Below are 20,273 nucleotides of genomic sequence, written 5' to 3'. Positions count from 1 at the left end.
CATATACAACCTGCGCGATGCGAGTAGCGGCTCATCCGAGCTTTGCTCTGTGCGTTACTGGAGCTGCAGACTCCTCTCGCGGTTTAGAAAGGATGCAGGTGGAGCGCGACACGCACAATCAGACCACTGTAACAGACTCGCTGGAGAGAGAGAGCAGGGGGAGGGGAGGCTCTGCGACGGTATTAAAATAACCCTTCCTCTATAAGCTAGCGAGCTCGCTGGATCACACGCACACACGCATGCTTATCTGTGCTCTAAGGACAACCCACAGATTAACTCTGGCCTCAGTATCTACCTTTGTCACTGATGACCTGATACCTTTCTTCCAGTCTCATACACATAAATTTTGCTCTTTCTTTCACCTTCTGACTCTTCCACAATGTGCACATGTTCACTCTGGCACATTAAGTACCCTCTGTTTACCACACACTTAATGTACATGTACTGTATGGAACACTATCTGCACAAAGACACTCTGCACTGAACACTATCTACACAAACACTCTGCACTGAACACTATCTACACAAACACACTCTGTACTGAACACTATCTGCACAAAGACACTTTGCACTGAACACTATCTGCACAAACACTCTGCACTGAACACTATCTACACAAAGACACTTTGCACTGAACACTATCTGCACAAACACTTTGCACTGAACACTATCTGCACAAACACTCTGCACTGAACACTATCTGCACAAACACACTCTGTACTGAACACTATCTGCACAAAGACACTTTGCACTGAACACTATCTGCACAAACACTTTGCACTGAACACTATCTGCACTAACACTCTGCACTGAACACTATCTACACAAAGACACTTTGCACTGAACACTATCTGCACAAAGACACTCTGCACTGAACACTATCTGCATAAACTCATACTGCGCACTAGGGCTATCAAAGGAAGGTTTGATATTCAAATGCTATATTCTAATTGTAAAAAAAATAATTGAATGTGACATTCTCACATGAAAATGAACATTTGAAAATGAAAGAAAAGAAATGCAGCATGTCTTTATTGCAGTTGGTTGCATTAAACCGAAGATAACTGCCATTTGTGCCTCCTCTGTTGATCATGGACGTGGTCGGATTCTACAGGTTATTCCTATCATGCTGTTACTTCACAGACACGGCCCTGGTTCCTCAGTGTGATCGGAATGTGCCTTTTCCTCAAATAACCTTTAGACTTGACATTGGCATAAAATGCTAAACCAGTAAAGTTAATTTTACCTTTTTTTCCGGGCTAGTGTTTTTGGAGTTTTAGCATTTTGGGAGGGCAATGTGAAAACTATACTGATCATAAGACTTTTCCCAAAAGGTCCAAGAAAGTAATTTTTAGTTTTTAATAGCACTCTATTGTAAATTATCCTTCAGGATCAAAATTCTTTTAGTAGGATTTCTCAAAATTGTGTATCAAAACAATTATTAAAACAAAAGCATTCTAAATTGACTTTTCCAAACTGACTGCTTTGTTTATGTTTGAATAAAATGTACCTGTGCTAGTTATGTCTCTTTTTTCATTGGTTTGCAGTCTTTTGGACATAACACGCAATAACACAGTCCAAAATGTGGTCAAATTCTGACATGTAATTCAACTTTTAAAACTGTAATATATATTAGAATATAATAGAACTCGTGTTTTTTAGAAGGAATATTCAAACATCATTTTTAGCCATAGCCATGCTGCATATAACCTGCAGAAATACTGTACTGAAGACGACCTGCACAAACACACACTGTACTGAACACACCCAGCAAAAGCGCACACTGTACTAAATACACCCTACACAAACACACACTGTACTGCACGCACCCTGCACAAATACACACTGTACTGAACACTGCCTACACAAACACACTGTGCTGAACACTACCTACACAAACACACACTGTACTGAACACTCCCTGCACAAACACACATTGTACTGAAAACTACTTACACAACCACACACTGTACTGAACACTGCCTGCACAAACACACATTGTACTGAACATTGCCTGCACAAACACACACTGTACTGAACACTGCCTGCACAAACACACATTGTACTGAACACTGCCTGCACAAACACACATCATACTGAACACTGCCTGCACAAACCCACACTGCACTGAACATTGCTTGCACAAACACACACTGTACTGCACGCACCCTGCACAAACACACAATGTACTGAACACTGCCTGCACAAACACACATTGTACTGAACACTGCCTGCACAAACACACATCATACTGAACACTGCCTGCACAAACCCACACTGCACTGAACATTGCCTGCACGAACACACACTGTACTGCACACACCCTGCACAAACACACACTGTACTGAACACTGCCTGCACAAACACGCACGCTACTGAATACTCTCAGTCACTGACTGATTAATACTCAATATGAAATATGGAGGCTCTTTCTCTCTCTCTCTTGATCTCCCTGTCTCATCCCCATATCCCTCCAGCAAACACACACACACACACACATACAGGTGCTGGTGGGATAAATAATGTATATCACTTCACTGAACATTTTCACAGTGAATGAGGTATAATCAAATATGTGCAGCACCAGCCAGATATCAGATGAAAGTAAATGAATGCCCTTATCATCAATGCTGATCTGTAGCCCATCTTTATGGCTCCCTCTGAAGGTGACAGCTCCGAGCCCCTTTGCCTTTTGATCGAATTAACCTCTTAATAGCACAGCCTCAAAAGCAGAAAACACAAAACAGTCATTCATGACTACAAATATGAAATCAAAACTGTCGTGTTTTTCAGTGTAGAGACCGAGAAACTTTGCTCTCATGCTTGGGGACAGCCAGTCAGGGAAATACACACAGGTTTGTGTGGTGTGCCATTACAGCTAAATTACATTGCATTACATTACAGGCATTTAGCAGACGCTGTTATCCAGAGCGACTTACACAACTTTTACATAGCATTTATACAGCATCCATTTGTACAGCTGTATGTATACTGAAGCAATGCAGATTAAGTACCTTGCTCAAGGGTACAACGGCAGTGTCCTACCCAGGAATCGAACATATGACTTTTCAGTTACAAGCCCAGTTCCTTACCCACTGTACTACACTGCCGCCTATATACAGTACAAAACCCCATAATAATTATTTGTGTATTTATCCATATATTGTAAAATTTTGCAGTATCTTGATTATATATTTTCTCAGTATATTTGTAGTATATTCCATTTCCATAAGGCTCTCTTAGCTATTGGCTGGCATTTTGCTAGACAAGCATGTAACTTCTGGAAATGACCAATTTCTAGGACCATCTGAACAATCCTCAAAAGCTGACCTGGGATCAGCCAACTCAACCCTAATCCCATTTTGCAGCAAAAGCATAGACTGATCTAATCCCAACCCCTTCCATTTTGCAGCAAAAGCTTAGACTGATCTTAGGTGAGCTCTTAAGGGTTTAATCTACCTGTGTGAGTTTTACACAGGAAGCATTACGAGTTTGTTGTCACGATGTAATGGAAAGAGAGAGGGATAAAGAAAGGTATTAGGGTGAGGGAGAACAGACAAAGATGGCCACAGGTGACCTATATCCACTATAAAAAGGGGTCAGAAGTTGTCCATTCAGTGTAGGGGCTACAGAGCTCTAGAGGCTTCTAGACTCCATAAACCAGCAGTCAACAAAGTCACTCCCATCTCGATTTAGTCAATTCAGGAAAATTCAGAGAGTAGAAAAAAATTCCACTGGTCCTCATTTTGGTGACATCAGAGAATCGCCAACAGACCTGCATGCATTTCCCCTGCTGCAAACTCTGTGCATCTCACCTCTGCCCTGTCTGGCCATTTGGCTGTCTGAAATACAGGCCTAGGTGCCAGTATGGCTTGGACAGAACACAGGGGTGTGTCAAAAACATGGTGCTCGGGAGATCTGGTGGGGAATAATTTGCGCTTTAACACACCCAAATGAGCTTTGGACTCAAACACAGGCACTCTGTTCAATGCTGATGACATCACCAATGAGCACATATAAACACTGAACATATGGGACCAACAGGAGATCATGGAAGACTGTGGATATTGAGAGACAGCAAGAGAGAGGGGGGGGGAGGAGGGAGAGAGCGAGAGAGGGAGACAGAGAGAGAGAGATGGGGGAAGAGGGAGAGAATGAGAGGGGGTGGGAGAGAAAGTGAGAGAGAGCCTCACTACACCCATCAAACTGTGTAAGATTGACTTTTGTTGAGTAAATATACCACACGTATGTACAGAAGAACCATGCACAAACCGGTGTGATGCCCCTAGGAGGGAGATGTGACAGTTCTGGGTGTGCAAAGTACCCACACCCTCATCCTTCGCCCTCAGGCTCTGGGCAAAAACAATTAAAACAACAAACTAAAATTACAAAGACAAAAGAAAGCAAAACCCAGTGACAGCTTTTCAGTTTCTTTCTCAATCTTTTTTTGCTCAGACAAACAAACTCAAAGACTAGCTCTCTGTGTTTACTCCCAGTCTTGGCCCCGAACTGTGGAGAGGATCACACCTTTAAGCACCTGGGCGTTAGTGGCATTGCAAAGACCAATCCACTTCTCCCAGACTGAATGCTACAAACATCTAATATACAGTACATAAACATGCTTTACATCCTTTAATAAAAATGACATGCATTACTATAACCGTATTTTTAAATAGGCAATTCCAATTTTGTAGACATAAATCAATATTTAAACCAGCTGTAATCAGGATCTCATTAGAGCAGTTTTTTGTCCACCTGTTTTCTAAACACACATTTTTCAGCCACCTGAAATCTTTTGTTTGCTTTGTGAACTGTTTGATTTTATCTTATTCTTTTTATCGGCAAGTTATCCAGTATCTAGCTAACCCTCCTTTCTGGGGCTTCTTTCTGCAACAGTCAGAATGGTCTGTCTGATAGTACAATAAGGCTATGAGCAGCCTGGTCAGGTTCATACTGCAGGAAGGCTATGAGCAGCCTGGTCAGGCTCATAGTGCAGGAAGGGTATGAGCTGCTTGGTCAGGTTGATACTGCAGTAAGGTTATGAGCAGCCTGGTCAGGCTCATAGGACCATAAGGCTATGAGCAGCCTGGTCAGGCTCATAGTACCATAAGGTAATGAGCAGCCTGGTCAGGCTCATAGCACTGTAAGGTTATGAGCAGCATGGTCAGGCTCATAGTACTATAAGGTTATGAGCAGCCTGGTCAGGCTCATAGTGCTGTAAGGTTATGAGCAGCCTGGTCAGGCTCATAGTGCTGTAAGGTAATGAGCAGCTTGGTCAGGCTCATAGTGCTGTAAGGTTATGAGCAGCCTGGTCAGGCTTATAATGCTGTAAGGTTATGAGCAGCCCGGTCAGGCTCATAGTGCTGTAAGGTGATGAGCAGTCTGGTCAGGCTCATAGTGCTGTAAGGTTATGAACAGCCTGGTCAGGCTCATAGTGCTGTAAGGTTATGAGCAGCTTGGTCAGGCTCATAGTGCTGTAAGGTTATGAGCAGCCTGGTCAGGCTCATAGTGCTGTAAGGTTATGAGCAGCTTGGTCAGGCTCATAGTGCTGTAAGGTTATGAGCAGCTTGGTCAGGCTCATAGTGCTGTAAGGTTATGAGCAGCCTGGTCAGGCTGACAGTACATTTAGAGTTTGAAGAACCTGGCCTGGCTCATAGCACTGTAAGTTTATAATCCTGACAAGTAAGGCTGTAACTCAACAAACAGATCCATAAATTATGAAGACTATAGCTCCACTGTTGGGTGCTCTGAATACCACTGTAAAACATATCAAAAAGAAAGTAACCAGACTCCTGCGAGCAAGCTTGGAAAAACTCTGTCATTTGGTGTACCCTAGCAGAAGATTCCAACAGTAACCGGGTCACTTTACCCAAATTAAACCAACAAGTGAACTATGCATCTACTGTCGTCTATTAGTAGTGTTGACATATCTTTCTAGTTGGAAGTGGCACACACTCAGAAGCATATTTCTGTATTTTGAGACTGCAAAACTATTTCATGGGAGGGCAAGTAAGTAGGGCAGCAGTGCCAGCCTCGTTCATCATGCGCAGCGGGACGTTTGGGTGTACTTCTGCACAGAGAAAGCTTGAGACTGCACTGTTGTAGGAGACAGCGACACAGAAAGCATATACTCATTCATTAACAGCATGAGGCCATGATATAAGGACACCAACGGATTGAGAGCATTTTCTTCTTTTATTATTACATATATACATTTTAAATTTTAAATTGTTATTATTATTATTATTATTATTATTATTATTATTATTATTATTATTGGAGGCTGAGAATTCACATGGCAAATACCAGCAGGCCAGGGTTTCAGCATGGCGATCGAGTGCATACGGGGCCACTGTGAAACTGTGTGATCGTCACACAACACAATCTTAAGCGGACACTTGGCCATTTGTAGCGGCTTTTCCTTTGCCCAGACAGAGTCTTTAATGCTCATAGAGGCCAGCGGACATTTCAGTGATGATCAGTCCTTTCCATGGACATGTGGGACACATTATAACAGTGTGGGCAGGACGGAAGCACTCCCCAGCGAGAGCCATAAAATGAATGTTCTGATGGATGGATGGAGTTGCTCTTCCTAAATAAGGACTTTGCAAGGGACAGTTTTCCTGTTGCTTAACCAGACCTCACATGACCCAAAGAAGAACAGGAACCTTGAAGTTTTCCTAAGGTCAAAGGTTGACAGGGGTTATAGCACATGGAACTCGTTGTACTTTAGAAATGAAAGAAACATGAGGAAAATGTCTTTTGTTGGGGTGAATAGAGAGGGGAGAGAGAGCTGAATGGATAGAGAGGAGAGAGAGAGAGTAGGATGGATAGAGAGGAGAGAGAGACAGAGAGAGCACAGGCTCAGTGACCACAACCTAGCCATTGAAAAAGGCAGGCATAGAACATAATGCATGCCAAAAGAACTGAGAATACGTGATCACAGTACAACAGGGAAGTTTGAAACTGAAGTGTAATCTAAAATGTCATAAATATGACAAAATTATGGAAAAAGAGTTTAATTGAAAAAACATATCCTCAACTTCCTGAATCTAGAGGAGAGCAACAAATTGCTAGTAGTCCTGTGGGAGGGGGACCAACCATATATATATATATATATATATATATATATATATATATATATATATATATATATGTATATACATGTATGTGTATACATATATATAGGATTACATTATTCTGTTATTACGGTTTGTGATCTGACGTAGAGGGTGAACAGGAGAGAGAAAGAGCACCGGGTGAATCTACACTCCAACCCTAGCAGCGCACGCCTCATTCACCAGCAAGAGAGCTCATTGAGCTGCTAGTTACTAAATTCAGGTGTGCCAAATTATGGTTGGAATGAAAACCTACAGGACAGTAGATCTCCAGGAACAGGGTTGGGCAGCCCTAGATTAGTGTCTGTCAATTCAATTTTTTAAATGTTGGATCTCCAAACAAAACAATCAATCAATCAATAAATAAATAAATAAATACACGCTGCTTCTGATTCAATAAAATAGCCTAAAAAAATTTAATTGACAGTGCCAATACTGCTCCTAGATCACCACTTCAAAGGTTTGATCAGCCAGGCCTTACAACAGGATTTAAGTTATAAAATTTTAATAAAGTCTTCTACACACAAGCAGACGTTTATAGGCTGAAATATTTCTAGCTTGGCGCCAGGCCTATGCGAGAGGGGAAGAGGCTCGGTGAGCTCTGCTTTTAATCCATTGCCATGGCACGTGGGCACCAGCACTAATTAATTAAGGCTCCATTTCAGTTGCGATGACCTTGGCCTAATTATTCCTCCCGGCTGTGAGATGAAAAGATCGCGTGTGGTAATAGTGATAAATCAAATGAATGTGAAGCAGGATATCTATTCCTCTGGGAAATGGGACAGTCGGCTACAGACCCCTCGCTCTCACACTGCGATGTAGTGATATTTCAATCACAAGAGAAGACCTGTTGCTGTAGAAAAAACTCTGGTTCCAAATAAAATTTAAAAAGCTGGTCACATGTAGGCTAGTTATTTGAATGAATTCAGGAAATGTGTGTGTGTGTGACAGGTGGGGTACATGTAGTGTGTGTGTGTGTGTGTGTGTGAGTGGAATTCAAGGGAATTCACGCCAAGATAGAGATACTATAACACACACCATAACATATTTTAGGAATCCTTGTTGTAAGTAACCACGTTGTAAATAACATACTAATCTTGTTAATAAAAAATAAAATTGGCAAAAGTATCCATTAACAATGTCAAGGAGAATATTTCTGATCCCTCACATCATTATATTTGGAGGTACGCACTCCATATATGAATGAAAGTTAAGCAGTGTTGTCATCTGATTTACATGTGGTGACTAGATATTCAAAACATTTAACCAAACATAAACAATCCAGCCATTTTCCACTGGCAAAAACCCAAATGCAAGATTTAAATACACACACTGTATCAAAGTATAAAGGGAGGCCTTAGCAAGCATAGACTAGCAGGACAGTATACACACACACACACACTGCATCACAGTATAAAGGGAAGCCTTAGCAAGCATAGACTAGCAGCACAGTATACACACACACACACACACACACAAATGTATATATATATATATATATATATATATGCACTCACTGGCCACTTCATTAGTGGCACCCGGTGTGATCTTCTGCTGCTGTAGCCCTGCTTCAAGGTTTGACATGGGGTGCATTCACAGATGCTCTCCTTGGTTGTAACGTGTGGTTATTTGAGTTACTGTTGCCTTTCTATCAGCTCGAACCAGTCTGGCCATTCTCCTCTAACCTCTGCCGTCAACAAGGCATTTTCGCCCAGAGAACTGCCGCTCACTGGATATTTTCTCTTTTTCTGACCATTCTCTGTAAACCCTAGAGATGGTTGTGTGTGAAAATACCAGTAGTAACAATTCAGTTTGTTACTTTTGACATGCTGAAGAAATGCATTTTGCCAGAAACATTTGTGCAAATTATATTACATTACAGGCATTTAGCAATGTAATGTAATGTACAAGCATCTTACACAATTACAGCTGAAGCAATGCAGGTTAGGTACCTCGCTCAAGGGTACAACGACAGTGTCCTAGCGGGGACTCAAACCTGCGACATTTAGGTTACAAGACCAACTCCTTACCCATTATACTACACTGCCACCCAAGCTTCCCAATAATAAAAGATATATAAAAATATTTTATGGTAGTGCAGTCCTTATCTCATATTTACGGTTCCACTTCCAAATCAGGGCAGTACAGTGTAATGTTTTTACACAAGAATGCAACCCACAAATGTAGAACAGCAAGTCTTATCGTGGTCATGTTCGAAGACTGTAAATTTCTGCCAGTTTGCAGACACTAGAATATTTTTAAAATGTTTATGTAACCCGTTAGAAAAATAGCAACGCTTTAAAGGAGTCCTGTAGCTTTAAGAAAGGGAGGCTCCCTACCTAACTTGTTAGGAGGACTTGTTTTTCATTCCTAATTAGTTTTATTGGCTGTAACAGGCAGTAATGTTTTAAGATTATTCTGGAAAATAGTTAGCCCCGCCCACTCTCAGGGACTTGGTTGAGACTGTTTGTCGCACAGGAGAGTGCATAGCAAGAGGGGAGAACGGGAGAGAGGAAAAGATGATCAGAAACACAAAATCATAATCGTTAATTTATGCAGTAAACCTAAAGAGTAGCTCCGTAAATGACCCAGGGACCAAATATTTTCCAGATCGCACACTTCAATCTCTTTCCTTGGGATCTTGGTGAGTTTAAATTTGAAATTTAGCTAAAGTATCGTAACTGTAGCAGCAACACGTGTGCTATTAACTCTGTGTTTCCTTGAAAATAGCATTAGCCACACGTGGCGTTTAATATTTTTCAGTTTGCACACTTCAGTTTCTTCCTTTGGGATTTTGGTGAGTTTAAATTTGAAATTTAACTGAAGTATCACCATTGTAGCAGCAACACGTGTGTTATTAACTCCCGTGTTTCCTTGAAAATAGCATTAGCCACACGTGGTATGTATAGCTATTGAATTTCTCTCATATAAAGTTGAATGTTGCTATTTGAAAGCGTGAATGGCACTGTTATAGTAGTTCTATCATACGTGTATGAATGTGCCATGTAATATGTGTATGAATGTGCCATGCAATAACCTTGTGTTGATTTTAAGTAGGCTATAGCTCATTCAAGGTAGCTATTAGTTGAGCCTGTGCACTTTAATGAAGTTAGCTAATGCCTAGAAACCATGCACTAGCACTTAGCAAGTGCACTACAGTGGGGTAGCCTATATGATGTAGCCATATCTTCTATTGTGCATGACAATGCAAGAGTGTTAGTTCACATGCATTTAAATGATTTTACAATCAACTAATGATTTACCTGATTATTAAAGGTTTATTGCCATGTATTTGTATTGAGTTCATGGTTTAAAAATTATTTGCTATAGTTACATGGAAAATACCTTGATCATAATTCATGATTAATGGTTAAAGAGTGATAGAATATTTGAAAAAATGAAACTGTACAGTTGAACATTTATAAAGTGTACTATTTGGTTTATTAGTAACACTTTTACACTTTTGAGGTTACAATGATGCCTTAAAGAAAAAACTAAGATTGAGAAAAGTATTCAGTTGTTATAATAGCCTGTTGTCATACAGGCTGGGTTTTTTGGATACCCGAGAAGAAACCTGTGAACCTAGGATTCTCTCCCTGACGAGGGAAATGGCGAGCCAACCAACTTGATCAACTTGATTCATCTTCATCCATTTGAGGAAGAACCCCCTGATACCCCTTGTTTCTCCCAACCCCACTCCGGTGTGGTAGGATTGTGACTGAGCAATTACATTTTATTTGATACTTTATTTTTTGTAAAAAGGGTGCACCCAACCAACAAAACTGACTTGAAACTAACTAAATTGAACTTGACCAATTGAACTGAACCAGACTGAACAGAAGACATTCAGAACTGAATGGACAGTGAATACAGTTACAACACTCAGGACATTGATATGAAAACAAATTAATGTGTTTGAATGTGATAAGTAAATGGCGACTTTACCTGTTGTCATTATGTTTTCTTTAATACAGTTCTAACCATTTTGCACTTACTTTCTGGCTCCGGTTGTTCATTGTGTCCATCTCTTCATTCATAACCTCTCCTTACGAACCTAGCTTTAACCTGAAAATATTTACCTACTGTTAACTGACCCTTTAGGTGGGTTACATTTGCAAATGAAAAGGTTATGAGGAATACATAATGAACATTCATGGGCATGTACAACAATATTGGCTATGTGCTGGAAAGCTGAACATGACAGAATGGCGTAGGGTGCGGGAAGTTACTGGGATTATGTATCGTACCACCGATCATATTTACACCCTACACACCCTAATAAATAAACACGTCCACCAAACAAAAAATGGAAAAATCTTTGCATGCTTCATTGATTTCAAGAAAGCATTTGACTCGATTTGGCATAACGGATTATTCTACAAAATTCTCCAAAGTGGTGTAGGGGGTAAAGTTTATGATATAATTAAATCAATGTACTCAGAAAATAAATGTGGAGTGAAAATTGGCGACCAAATAACAGAGTTCTTCACACCAAAACAGGGAGTGAGGCAGGGCTGAACCTGAGCCCAACACTGTTCAATATGTACATCAATGAGTTAGCGGTGCAGTTGGAACAGTCTACAGCCCCGGGCCTCCTCCTACATGACATGGAAGTAAAATTCTTACTCTGCGCAGATGACCTGGTTCTGCTTTTTTCCACTGAAGAAGGGTTACAGCAGAACCTAGCTCTGGTAGAAGATTTCTGTCAGAACTGGGCACAGACAGTAAACTTAAAAAAGACAAAAATAATGATCTTCCGGAAAAAAGTCAGATGTCAGGAAACCAGGTTCCAGTTTTTTCTAGACAGCACTGCCCTAGAACACACTCTAAATTATACCTACCTTGGCCTGAAAATTACAGCATCAGGGAGTTTTAGCAATAAATGCTTTAAAAGAAAAAGCTTGAAGATCACTCTATGCTATAAAAAGAAAACTTCAAAAAATTGTTATACCAATTAAAATATGGTTAAAAATATTTGATAAAGTTATTCAGCCCACTGCGCTGTATGGAAGTGAGGTATGGGGTCCACTCAGCCAGCAGAACTATTCCAAATGGGACAAGCATCCAATAGAGACCCTGCATGTAGAATTTTGTGGAAACCTCCTACAGGTACAAAGGAAAACACCAAATAATGCATGCAGGGCAGAATTAGGCCATTATCCGTTAATGATTCACATCTAAGAAAGAGCATTAAAATTCTGGATGCACCTCGATTCAAGTCCTCAAGACACATTTCAATTTAAGGCAATGAAAGCCCAAGAGCTCAGTCATGAAAGGAGTCCCCTCAGTCAGCTGGTAATGAAGCTAACTAACCCATTAACCCAAATAACACAAATCACAGACCAGCTTCATACCAGCACTGCTTACCAACAAATCAAAGTAAACCAAGGAATGAAACAGACCAAAATCTCTTATCTGGAATATTGGGATAATGCAACCAAAACACAAAACAAACTAGATTGTTATCGGACCCTAAAAAGAGACAAATTGGCTGAGTATCTGTTCTCTGTCAGAGATACAAAGCTAGATACAGGCTCAGTGACCACACACTTGCAATTGAAAAAGGCAGACATCGGAATACGTGGTTCCCAAAAGAACAACGCATATGTGGTCACTGTAAGACAGGAGAGGTGGGAACAGAGATGCACTTTCTCCTACATTGTGAAAAATATTCAAAAATTAGAACACATTACTTCAACAAATCTCTAATTATAAAGGACTTCCTTTCCCAAACAAATGAGAAAAAATGCTAATACTGATAGGAGAAAGGCCAACAGCTCCACTAGCAGCAAAGTACATCTCGGCCTGCCATAATCTGAGGGACACTGGTTGACCATCAAAAATATATTTATTTAAATTATTAATTAATTTTACATTACAGGCATTTAGCAGACGCTCTTATCCAGAGCGACTTACACAACTTTTTACATAGCATTTTACATTGTATCCATTTATACAGCTGGATATATACTGAAGCAATGCAGGTTAAGTACCTTGCTCAAGGGTACAACGGCAGTGTCCTACTCGGGAATCGAACCTGCAACCTTTCGGTTACAAGCCCAGTTCCTTACCCACTGTGCTACACTCCGTCCACTAATTTATATTTCTTTTTTCTATTTTCTTTTTTCTACATTATTATTATTATATAGTCTAATCACTGTGGCCATTACCACACTGTTGTTTGCATTGTTGTTGTTACCACAATGTTGTTTGTATTTCATGTTGTTCGTATTCCTATTCCTGTTTCTGTGTGTATGCTTTGGCAATATCTATAGATGTATTCCATGCCAATAAAGCATTTTGAATTTAAATTTTGAGAGAGAGAGAGAGAGCAGAACACAGAGAAGAGTCCCCTCAGCCAACTAGTCCTGGAGCTCACTGAACAGATCAACACCACCATCAGTCAGCTTCAGGACAACACCTCAAGCACACCTTCAATAATAGTGAACCAAATTATCAATCACCTCAAAAGTTCTTATTTGGACCATTGGCATGCAACTATTAAAACTCAAAACAAACTGGAATGCTAGCAAGGCAAGGCAGCTTTATTTGTATAGCACATTTCATTCAAAGTGCTTTACAGAGTAAAAAAAAAAAATACAGTAAAGGTAAAAGATTTACATTTAAAAATGACAAGACAAGAGATACAAAAAAATAAAATACTTAACAAGTAAACTAGTGTAGTTCAAATCAAGTAAAAAGATAAAAGAGTTTGGATCCTGAAACAATTTAAAAGTTTAAAAACAATTTTAAAAACAAGTTTAAAAACGATTTAAAATGAAGGCTATTTAAAAGCTAAGCTGAAAAGTTTTTAGCCATTACAGGGTAGAGTAGGCAGTGTAAAATAGGAAAGTTTTTAGCTTTGACTTAAAAGCTGGCCAGTCAAAAGTCAGTCAGGGCCTGTCTAATATCATCTGGGAGGTTATTCCAGGTTTGTGATGCATGATAACAAACGCTGCTTCACCGTGTTTTGTTGTAACTCTCGGGACAGCCAGTAGGCCAGCCCCAGATGTCCTAAGGGTCCTAGAAGGTTCATATGGCACAAGTATGTCAGAGATTTGGGCCCAGAGCCACGGAGTGATTTGTAGACAAGCAGTAAAAATTTTGTAATCAATTCTCTGAGTGACTGGTAGCCAGTTTAAGGATTTTAGAACTGGTGCAATGTGGTCATATTTCCTAGTTTTCGTCAGGACCCTGGCAGCGGCGTTCTGAATAAGCTTTTTTTGAAAGCCCTGTAAATAGACCATTGCAGTAATCCAATCTACTGGAAATAAACTCACGGGTAAGCCTTACTAGGTCTTGCTTGGACAATATTCCTCTGACTCTTGCGATATTTTTTCGATGGTAGTAAGCTAACGAAGTTAGCGATTTGATGTGGCTATTGAAATTTAAATCTGAGTCCAGGATAACGCCAAGATTTCTGGCTTGACTCTTAAGTTATGAGAGACAGGGAGTCAAGGTGGGAGCCAACATTCGGTCTTTCTTTCTGTGCTCCAAAGACAATTATCTTGGTCTTATCTCTATTTAATTGGAGAAAATTTTGCCGCATACAGTCATTGATTTGTTTGATGCAGTGACAAAGAGATTCAACAGGTCCATAATTACCCGATGTAAGTGATATGTAGATTTGCGTGTCATCTGCGTAATTATGGTAGGCTTTATTATTTTGTATGATTTGACCTAAAGGAAGCATAAACAGAGCCCTAAACAGAAAATATAAATAGTCATAATATCTAGTCACCATTAAAAATTCTAAACAGAGGGAGATCCTGAGAAAATATGGTGTCAGTGACCACAGCCTGGCCATTGAAAAGGGCCGGCATAGGCAAACCTGGCTAGCCAGGGAGGACAGGCTGAGGGGTCCGTGCACATAAACAAACAGATAGAGACAGAAATTAATTTATTTTGTATTGTACCTACTATGATCAAAAAAGGGAGGGGTTCCTTAAAAATGTAAACAATATGTTCCCCAACATTCAAAATAAGAGTGACAATGAAAAATTATCAGCAATTTTAGAAGGGCCTACAGCAACCCCAAGCAGCCAAATATGCAGATCACAAGCCACTAGATGTGGGACATGAAGAGAACGCTCTCTGCATCGAATATATATATTCAACAATAAATATTTTAAAAGGTAATTTACCATAATTGCTATTTTTTTTTAAAAACCTGTACTATAAATATTTGTTTGTTAGAATAAATGCAATATCATTTTCATGTTCTTTTTTACACTATGTGACTATTATTATTATTATTATTATTATTATAGTGTTTTCGGGTTCATACTTATTTATGTGATATCCATGTTTCTCTGTGTTGCTTTGGCAATATGACTGTAGTTTTCCTGCCAATAAAGCAAATTTAAAATGAAATTGAAAATCACACTTCACCATAAAAAAAAAAAAATTGCTATGGCTAAGTTCATACTGCCTTGGTAAAAGTGACCCAATTCCAATTTTTCCCTCACATGTGGCACAGATCGGATATGTACTATGAACCTGTAAACATGAGAAAAGCAAATGGATTCGGATATTTGCTTTGGGCCAGATTCATATTTGGACGTAAATCAGATAAAAATCTGATATCTGCCAATGTGACTGTCATCTAAAATGCAGAGGTTGGAGTTTCCCAGGCATTGCGATTTGCACATCACTCGTACTTCTTTCGCATGTGAATTACGTTTAACATAATTACATGCAGGTAACGTGTAACATAATTACATGCAGGTCCACTCTCTGCTGGTAATGTTAAATGTTAAAAGAAGTTAAATGGAGGACGTAGGCTCAGGCCCCTGAACCAATACAAAGATTACATGCCTTTTAACCCGTTCATTAGAATCAAGTTTTTTTTTTTTTTTTTGTTCCTGGAAGGCTATAGAGTCTGCAGGTTTAACTCCAGTCCTGGAGGGTCACAGTGTCTGCAGGTTTAACTCCAGTCCTGGAGGGTCACGGTGTCTGCAGGTTTAACTCTAGTCATGGAAGGCTATAGAGTCTGCAGGTTTAACTCCAGTCCTGGAGGGTCACAGTGTCTGCAGGTTTAACTCCAGTCCTGGAGGGTCACGGTGTCTGCAGGTTTAACTCTAGTCCTGGAGGAGCCACAGTGTCTGCAGGTTTAACTCCAGTCCTGGAGGGTCACAGTGTCTGCAGGTTTTTGCGGATTCCTTTCAATCAGCAGGCAAGTTAGGCCTCAGGAACAAGTTGTGGCATCCTATTAACCAAACAATGGATTAAACAGTGCTTAAGTCCTGAAACACTCTGAAAACCAGAAAACCCTACAGCCCTGCAGAGTTTGAAGCCCCTGACCTGTACCTAATTTAACAGACTAACAGTGTGGAACTGGGGTATGTAAGTACTTTATGCGGGTTTTTGTGCTAACCAGTTATTCAAATTGTTGTTTGTATTTCATGTTTCCTATTCCTGTTTCTATGTGTACGCTTTGGCAATAAGTACAAGTGTATTTCATGCCAATAAAGCATTTTGAATTTGAATTTGAATTTGAATTTATTCTGTCTAAACAGTGCTATACACCAGAGCTGTCTCTCTCTTTCACCACAGAGACACACGCAGTCTACAGCTATAGCTCACAGCTTCACCCAAACTCAGATAAAATACACTTTTTGGCTAATTAAATAACTGAAAGCAGTCAAAAACTAAGCCATCAAAAACAAAACACAAACACAGATGTTGTGAAGAGCTTATTTTGTGCACTGCTGCCCTCTACCTGCAACTGATGACAATTACACCCACAAGTCTAGTTAACACGTTAGACAGCTGGTATAGTTTGCACTGCAGACAACATGCATTTCACTAAAACCAGCCAACAGGGACCATAATGTAAGTGATGTAAATATATTACAGCACAAACAGAGCCTTTTAAATCTTTCAGGTGTGTTAGGAGTGGAGCGTCGGATGAGGCGGTGCTGCTGTTCACTGCACAGCTGTGTGTCCTTTGCTTTCCCTGCACTGAGAGGCAGTTTCTCAAGCACAACAGCAACCACGCCTTTAAAACGGTTCACAGACCCATCAAGAACACACAAGGAAGTCCACGTTCACAGACCCATCAAGAACACACAAGGAAGTCCACGTTCACAGACCCATCAAGAACACACAAGGAAGTCCACGTTCACAGACCCATCAAGAACACACAAGGAAGTCCACGTTCACAGACCCATCAAGAACACACAAGAAAGTCCACGTTCACAGACCCATCAAGAACACACAAGGAAGTCCACGTTCACAGACCCATCAAGAACACACAAGGAGGAATGCAAAATCAAATAAACGGACACCTTCACCCTTCCCCCTCACGGATTCCAGGCAAAAACAATTAGCTAAAATAACAAGCTAAAATAAAGACAAAAGAAAGCAAAACAGAGCAGCAACTTTTCAGTTTGCCTGCTCTGTTGCTGACCCGCCTTCCTGGCCAGGTCCAGCTCCTCCAGCATCCCAGCTGAGGATTGCTTTATTGGTCTTCAGTGATCAAACAAAAATAAAACGAAACTCATAATTGTGCTCTCGGTGTGAGCTCCCGGTCTCGGCCCCGAACTGTGGAGAGCAGCACACCTTTAAGCACATGGGCTGATTAGCCAACAAAGCCCAGGTGCGTGTGCTCTCTCCACCAGCCGGCACAGCTGAGACTAATCCGTCTTTCAGGCGGACTGACTGCCACAGTAGCTAATAGACGTTTTGTATTGTAAATGGTACAAGCTAATAGCTGCTATAACATTTTTAGGAGGAGAAGCTCGCTGCTCTGTGCATCTGTATGTGTTCAGTGCCTCGGACACAGGGACCAGCCCTAATTCCGAAACTGCTCGTCCCGTCCCTATTCCCCTCCGCCCTGCTCTGTCCAATCAGTGTCCCCCTGCTCTAACTAAAAACGCAATGAGCCACAGGAGAGACAGCCACTGAAACGGTATCTGGGCCACCTCGGGTCCTAGTGCGTCAGCCGCGCATGGGGGGTCATCAGTGTCAGACGCCGCTCACCTGCGACAGGTCACCCGAGATGCCCACACACACAAAGCTTAGCGTTTAAAAAAATAACTGTGTGGATAAGCTACAGTAACTGGAACAATTAAACAATATTGTCCTCCCATGTGCAGAGATGATAATCTGTTTAAATGCACATTCGAGGGATGATGGCTAACTTGGCAGACTATGACTAAACTCGGTTGACAACATCCTCGCTCTGTTCAGTCCGACCATATAAAAGACTTGATCTCATCTTCACAGGATTTGTTCTGACTGCAATTTTAATCCAGTCAGAATGCAGTCATGACCTTAATGGAAACTAAACTTGCAACAAACAGCTAGTGACTTTGGCTGAGCACAGTCAAAGGGAATTAACTTTCTGAGCCAATCTGCTTTAGGTTCTGTGCAGGTTACTGTGTGGGGGTTAAGGTTAGGGGGGGAAGGGGGGGCAGTCTGCTTTAGGTTCTCTGCAGGTTACTGTGGGGGGGGCAGTCTGCTTTAGGTTCTCTGCAGGTTACAGTGGGGGGGGGGGGCAGTCTGCTTTAGGTTCTCTGCAGGTTACTGTGTGGAGGGGGCAGTCTGCTTTAGGTTCTCTACAGGTTACTGTGGGAGGGGCAGTCTGCTTTTGGTTCTCTGCAGGTTACTGTGGGGGGGGGCAGTCTGCTTTAGGTTCTCTGCAGGTTACTGTGGGAGGGGCAGTCTGCTTTTGGTTCTCTGCAGGTTACTGTGGGAGGGGCAGTCTGCTTTAGGTTCTCTGAAGGTTACTGTGGGGGGGGGCAGTCTGCTTTAGGTTCTCTGCAGGTTACTGTGGGGGGGGGAAGTCTGTTTTTGGTTCTCTGCAGGTTACTGTGGGGGGGGAAGTCTGTTTTTGGTCCTCTGCAGGTTACTGTGGGGGGGTAAGTCTGCTTTAGGTTCTCTGCAGGTTAGTGTGGGGGGGGTCAGTCTGCTTTAGGTTCTCTGCAGGTTACTGTGGGGGGGGCAGTCTGCTTTAGGTTCTCTACAGGTTACTGTGGGGGGGGGGGGGGGGGGAGTCTGCTTTAGGTTCTCTGCAGGTTACTGTGGGGGGGGGGGGGGGAGTCTGCTTTAGGTTCTCTGCAGGTTACTGTGGGGGGGGGGGGTCAGTCTGCTTTAGGTTCTCTGCAGGTTGCTGTGGGGGGGGGGTCAGTCTGCTTTAGGTTCTCTGCAGGTTACTGTGGGGGGGGCAGTCTGCTTTAGGTTCTCTGCAGGTTACTGTGGGGGGGAGGGGTCTGTCTGCTTTAGGTTCTCTGAAGGTTACTGGGGGGGTTGTGTGCACATGATCCTGTGAGCAGACAGCCTGGAAGCCTGGAAACATTCAATTGCAACAATCTCCAGCTGCATCAGGAATCATTACCTTGCTGCACAAAGAAATTAAACAATATCAGAAGAGAGTACGTTAACTTTAGTGCACCAGGAAATGCTCAGAGTGATCTGCTACGTTATGCTGAGAGAAAATTTTGCAATGATGAAAATATACATTGAAGGGGGGTGTTAACCTGAATTAACCGGAATTCATTGTCTAATTTGTTGCCTTTGGGCAAGTGTGAATTATGAATAAAAAGAAAGCACTTTACATGTTTATTGTGTGCATGTTAAATGGAAAATATGTTTGAGTGTGTACAACCCTGGGCCTTGCTATACTGGCATGTGTCTGCCTGCAGGTGGGTGACGGTGTTTAGTCCCTACAGCAACATTATCAAAACCGAGATGGGAAAGACAATGCAATATTACATCACAGACAGAGGCCTTTTAGAAACATGCATAAGTCACTGTCAGAAGCATGTATAATCACTCTCAGAAGCATGTATGAATCACTATCAGAAGCATGCATAAGTCACTGTCAGAAGCATGTATGAGTCACTGTCAGAAGCATGCTTACAGTAAGTCAATGTCAGAAGCATGTATGAGTCACTGTCAGAAGCATGTATACAGTAAGTCACTGTCAGAAGCATGCATGAGTCACTATCAGAAGCATGTATAATCACTCTCAGAAGCATGTATAAGTCACTCTCAGAAGCATGTATACAGTAAGCCACTGTCAGAAGCATGTATGAGTCACTATCAGAACCATGTATAATCACTCTCAGAAGCATGTATACAGTAAGTCACTGTCAGAAGCATGTATAAGTCACTGTCAGAAGCATGTATACAGTAAGTCACTGTCAGAAG

At 41.3% G+C, this 20,273-nt stretch overlaps 1 protein-coding gene across 7 annotated transcripts in view; it reads right to left on the bottom strand.

Moving 5' to 3' along the window:
* Positions 1 to 163, bottom strand: part of LOC118215376 (diacylglycerol kinase zeta-like) — a 140,775-nt gene extending 140,612 nt beyond the window's left edge. For all 7 annotated transcript variants that reach the window (XM_035396098.1, XM_035396096.1, XM_035396100.1 and 4 more), the window contains exon 1: positions 11 to 163. The gene's annotated coding sequence lies outside the window, so the exon portion shown is untranslated. The remainder of the gene's footprint in view (positions 1 to 10) is intronic.
* Positions 164 to 20,273: the final 20,110 nt, after the last annotated feature.

The sequence above is a fragment of the Anguilla anguilla genome, chromosome 16 (genome assembly GCF_013347855.1).
Source record: "Anguilla anguilla isolate fAngAng1 chromosome 16, fAngAng1.pri, whole genome shotgun sequence".
In the NCBI taxonomy this organism is placed as follows: domain Eukaryota; kingdom Metazoa; phylum Chordata; class Actinopteri; order Anguilliformes; family Anguillidae; genus Anguilla; species Anguilla anguilla.
Note: the sequence above shows the minus strand (reverse complement) of the source record. Positions and strands in the feature narration are given on the sequence as shown.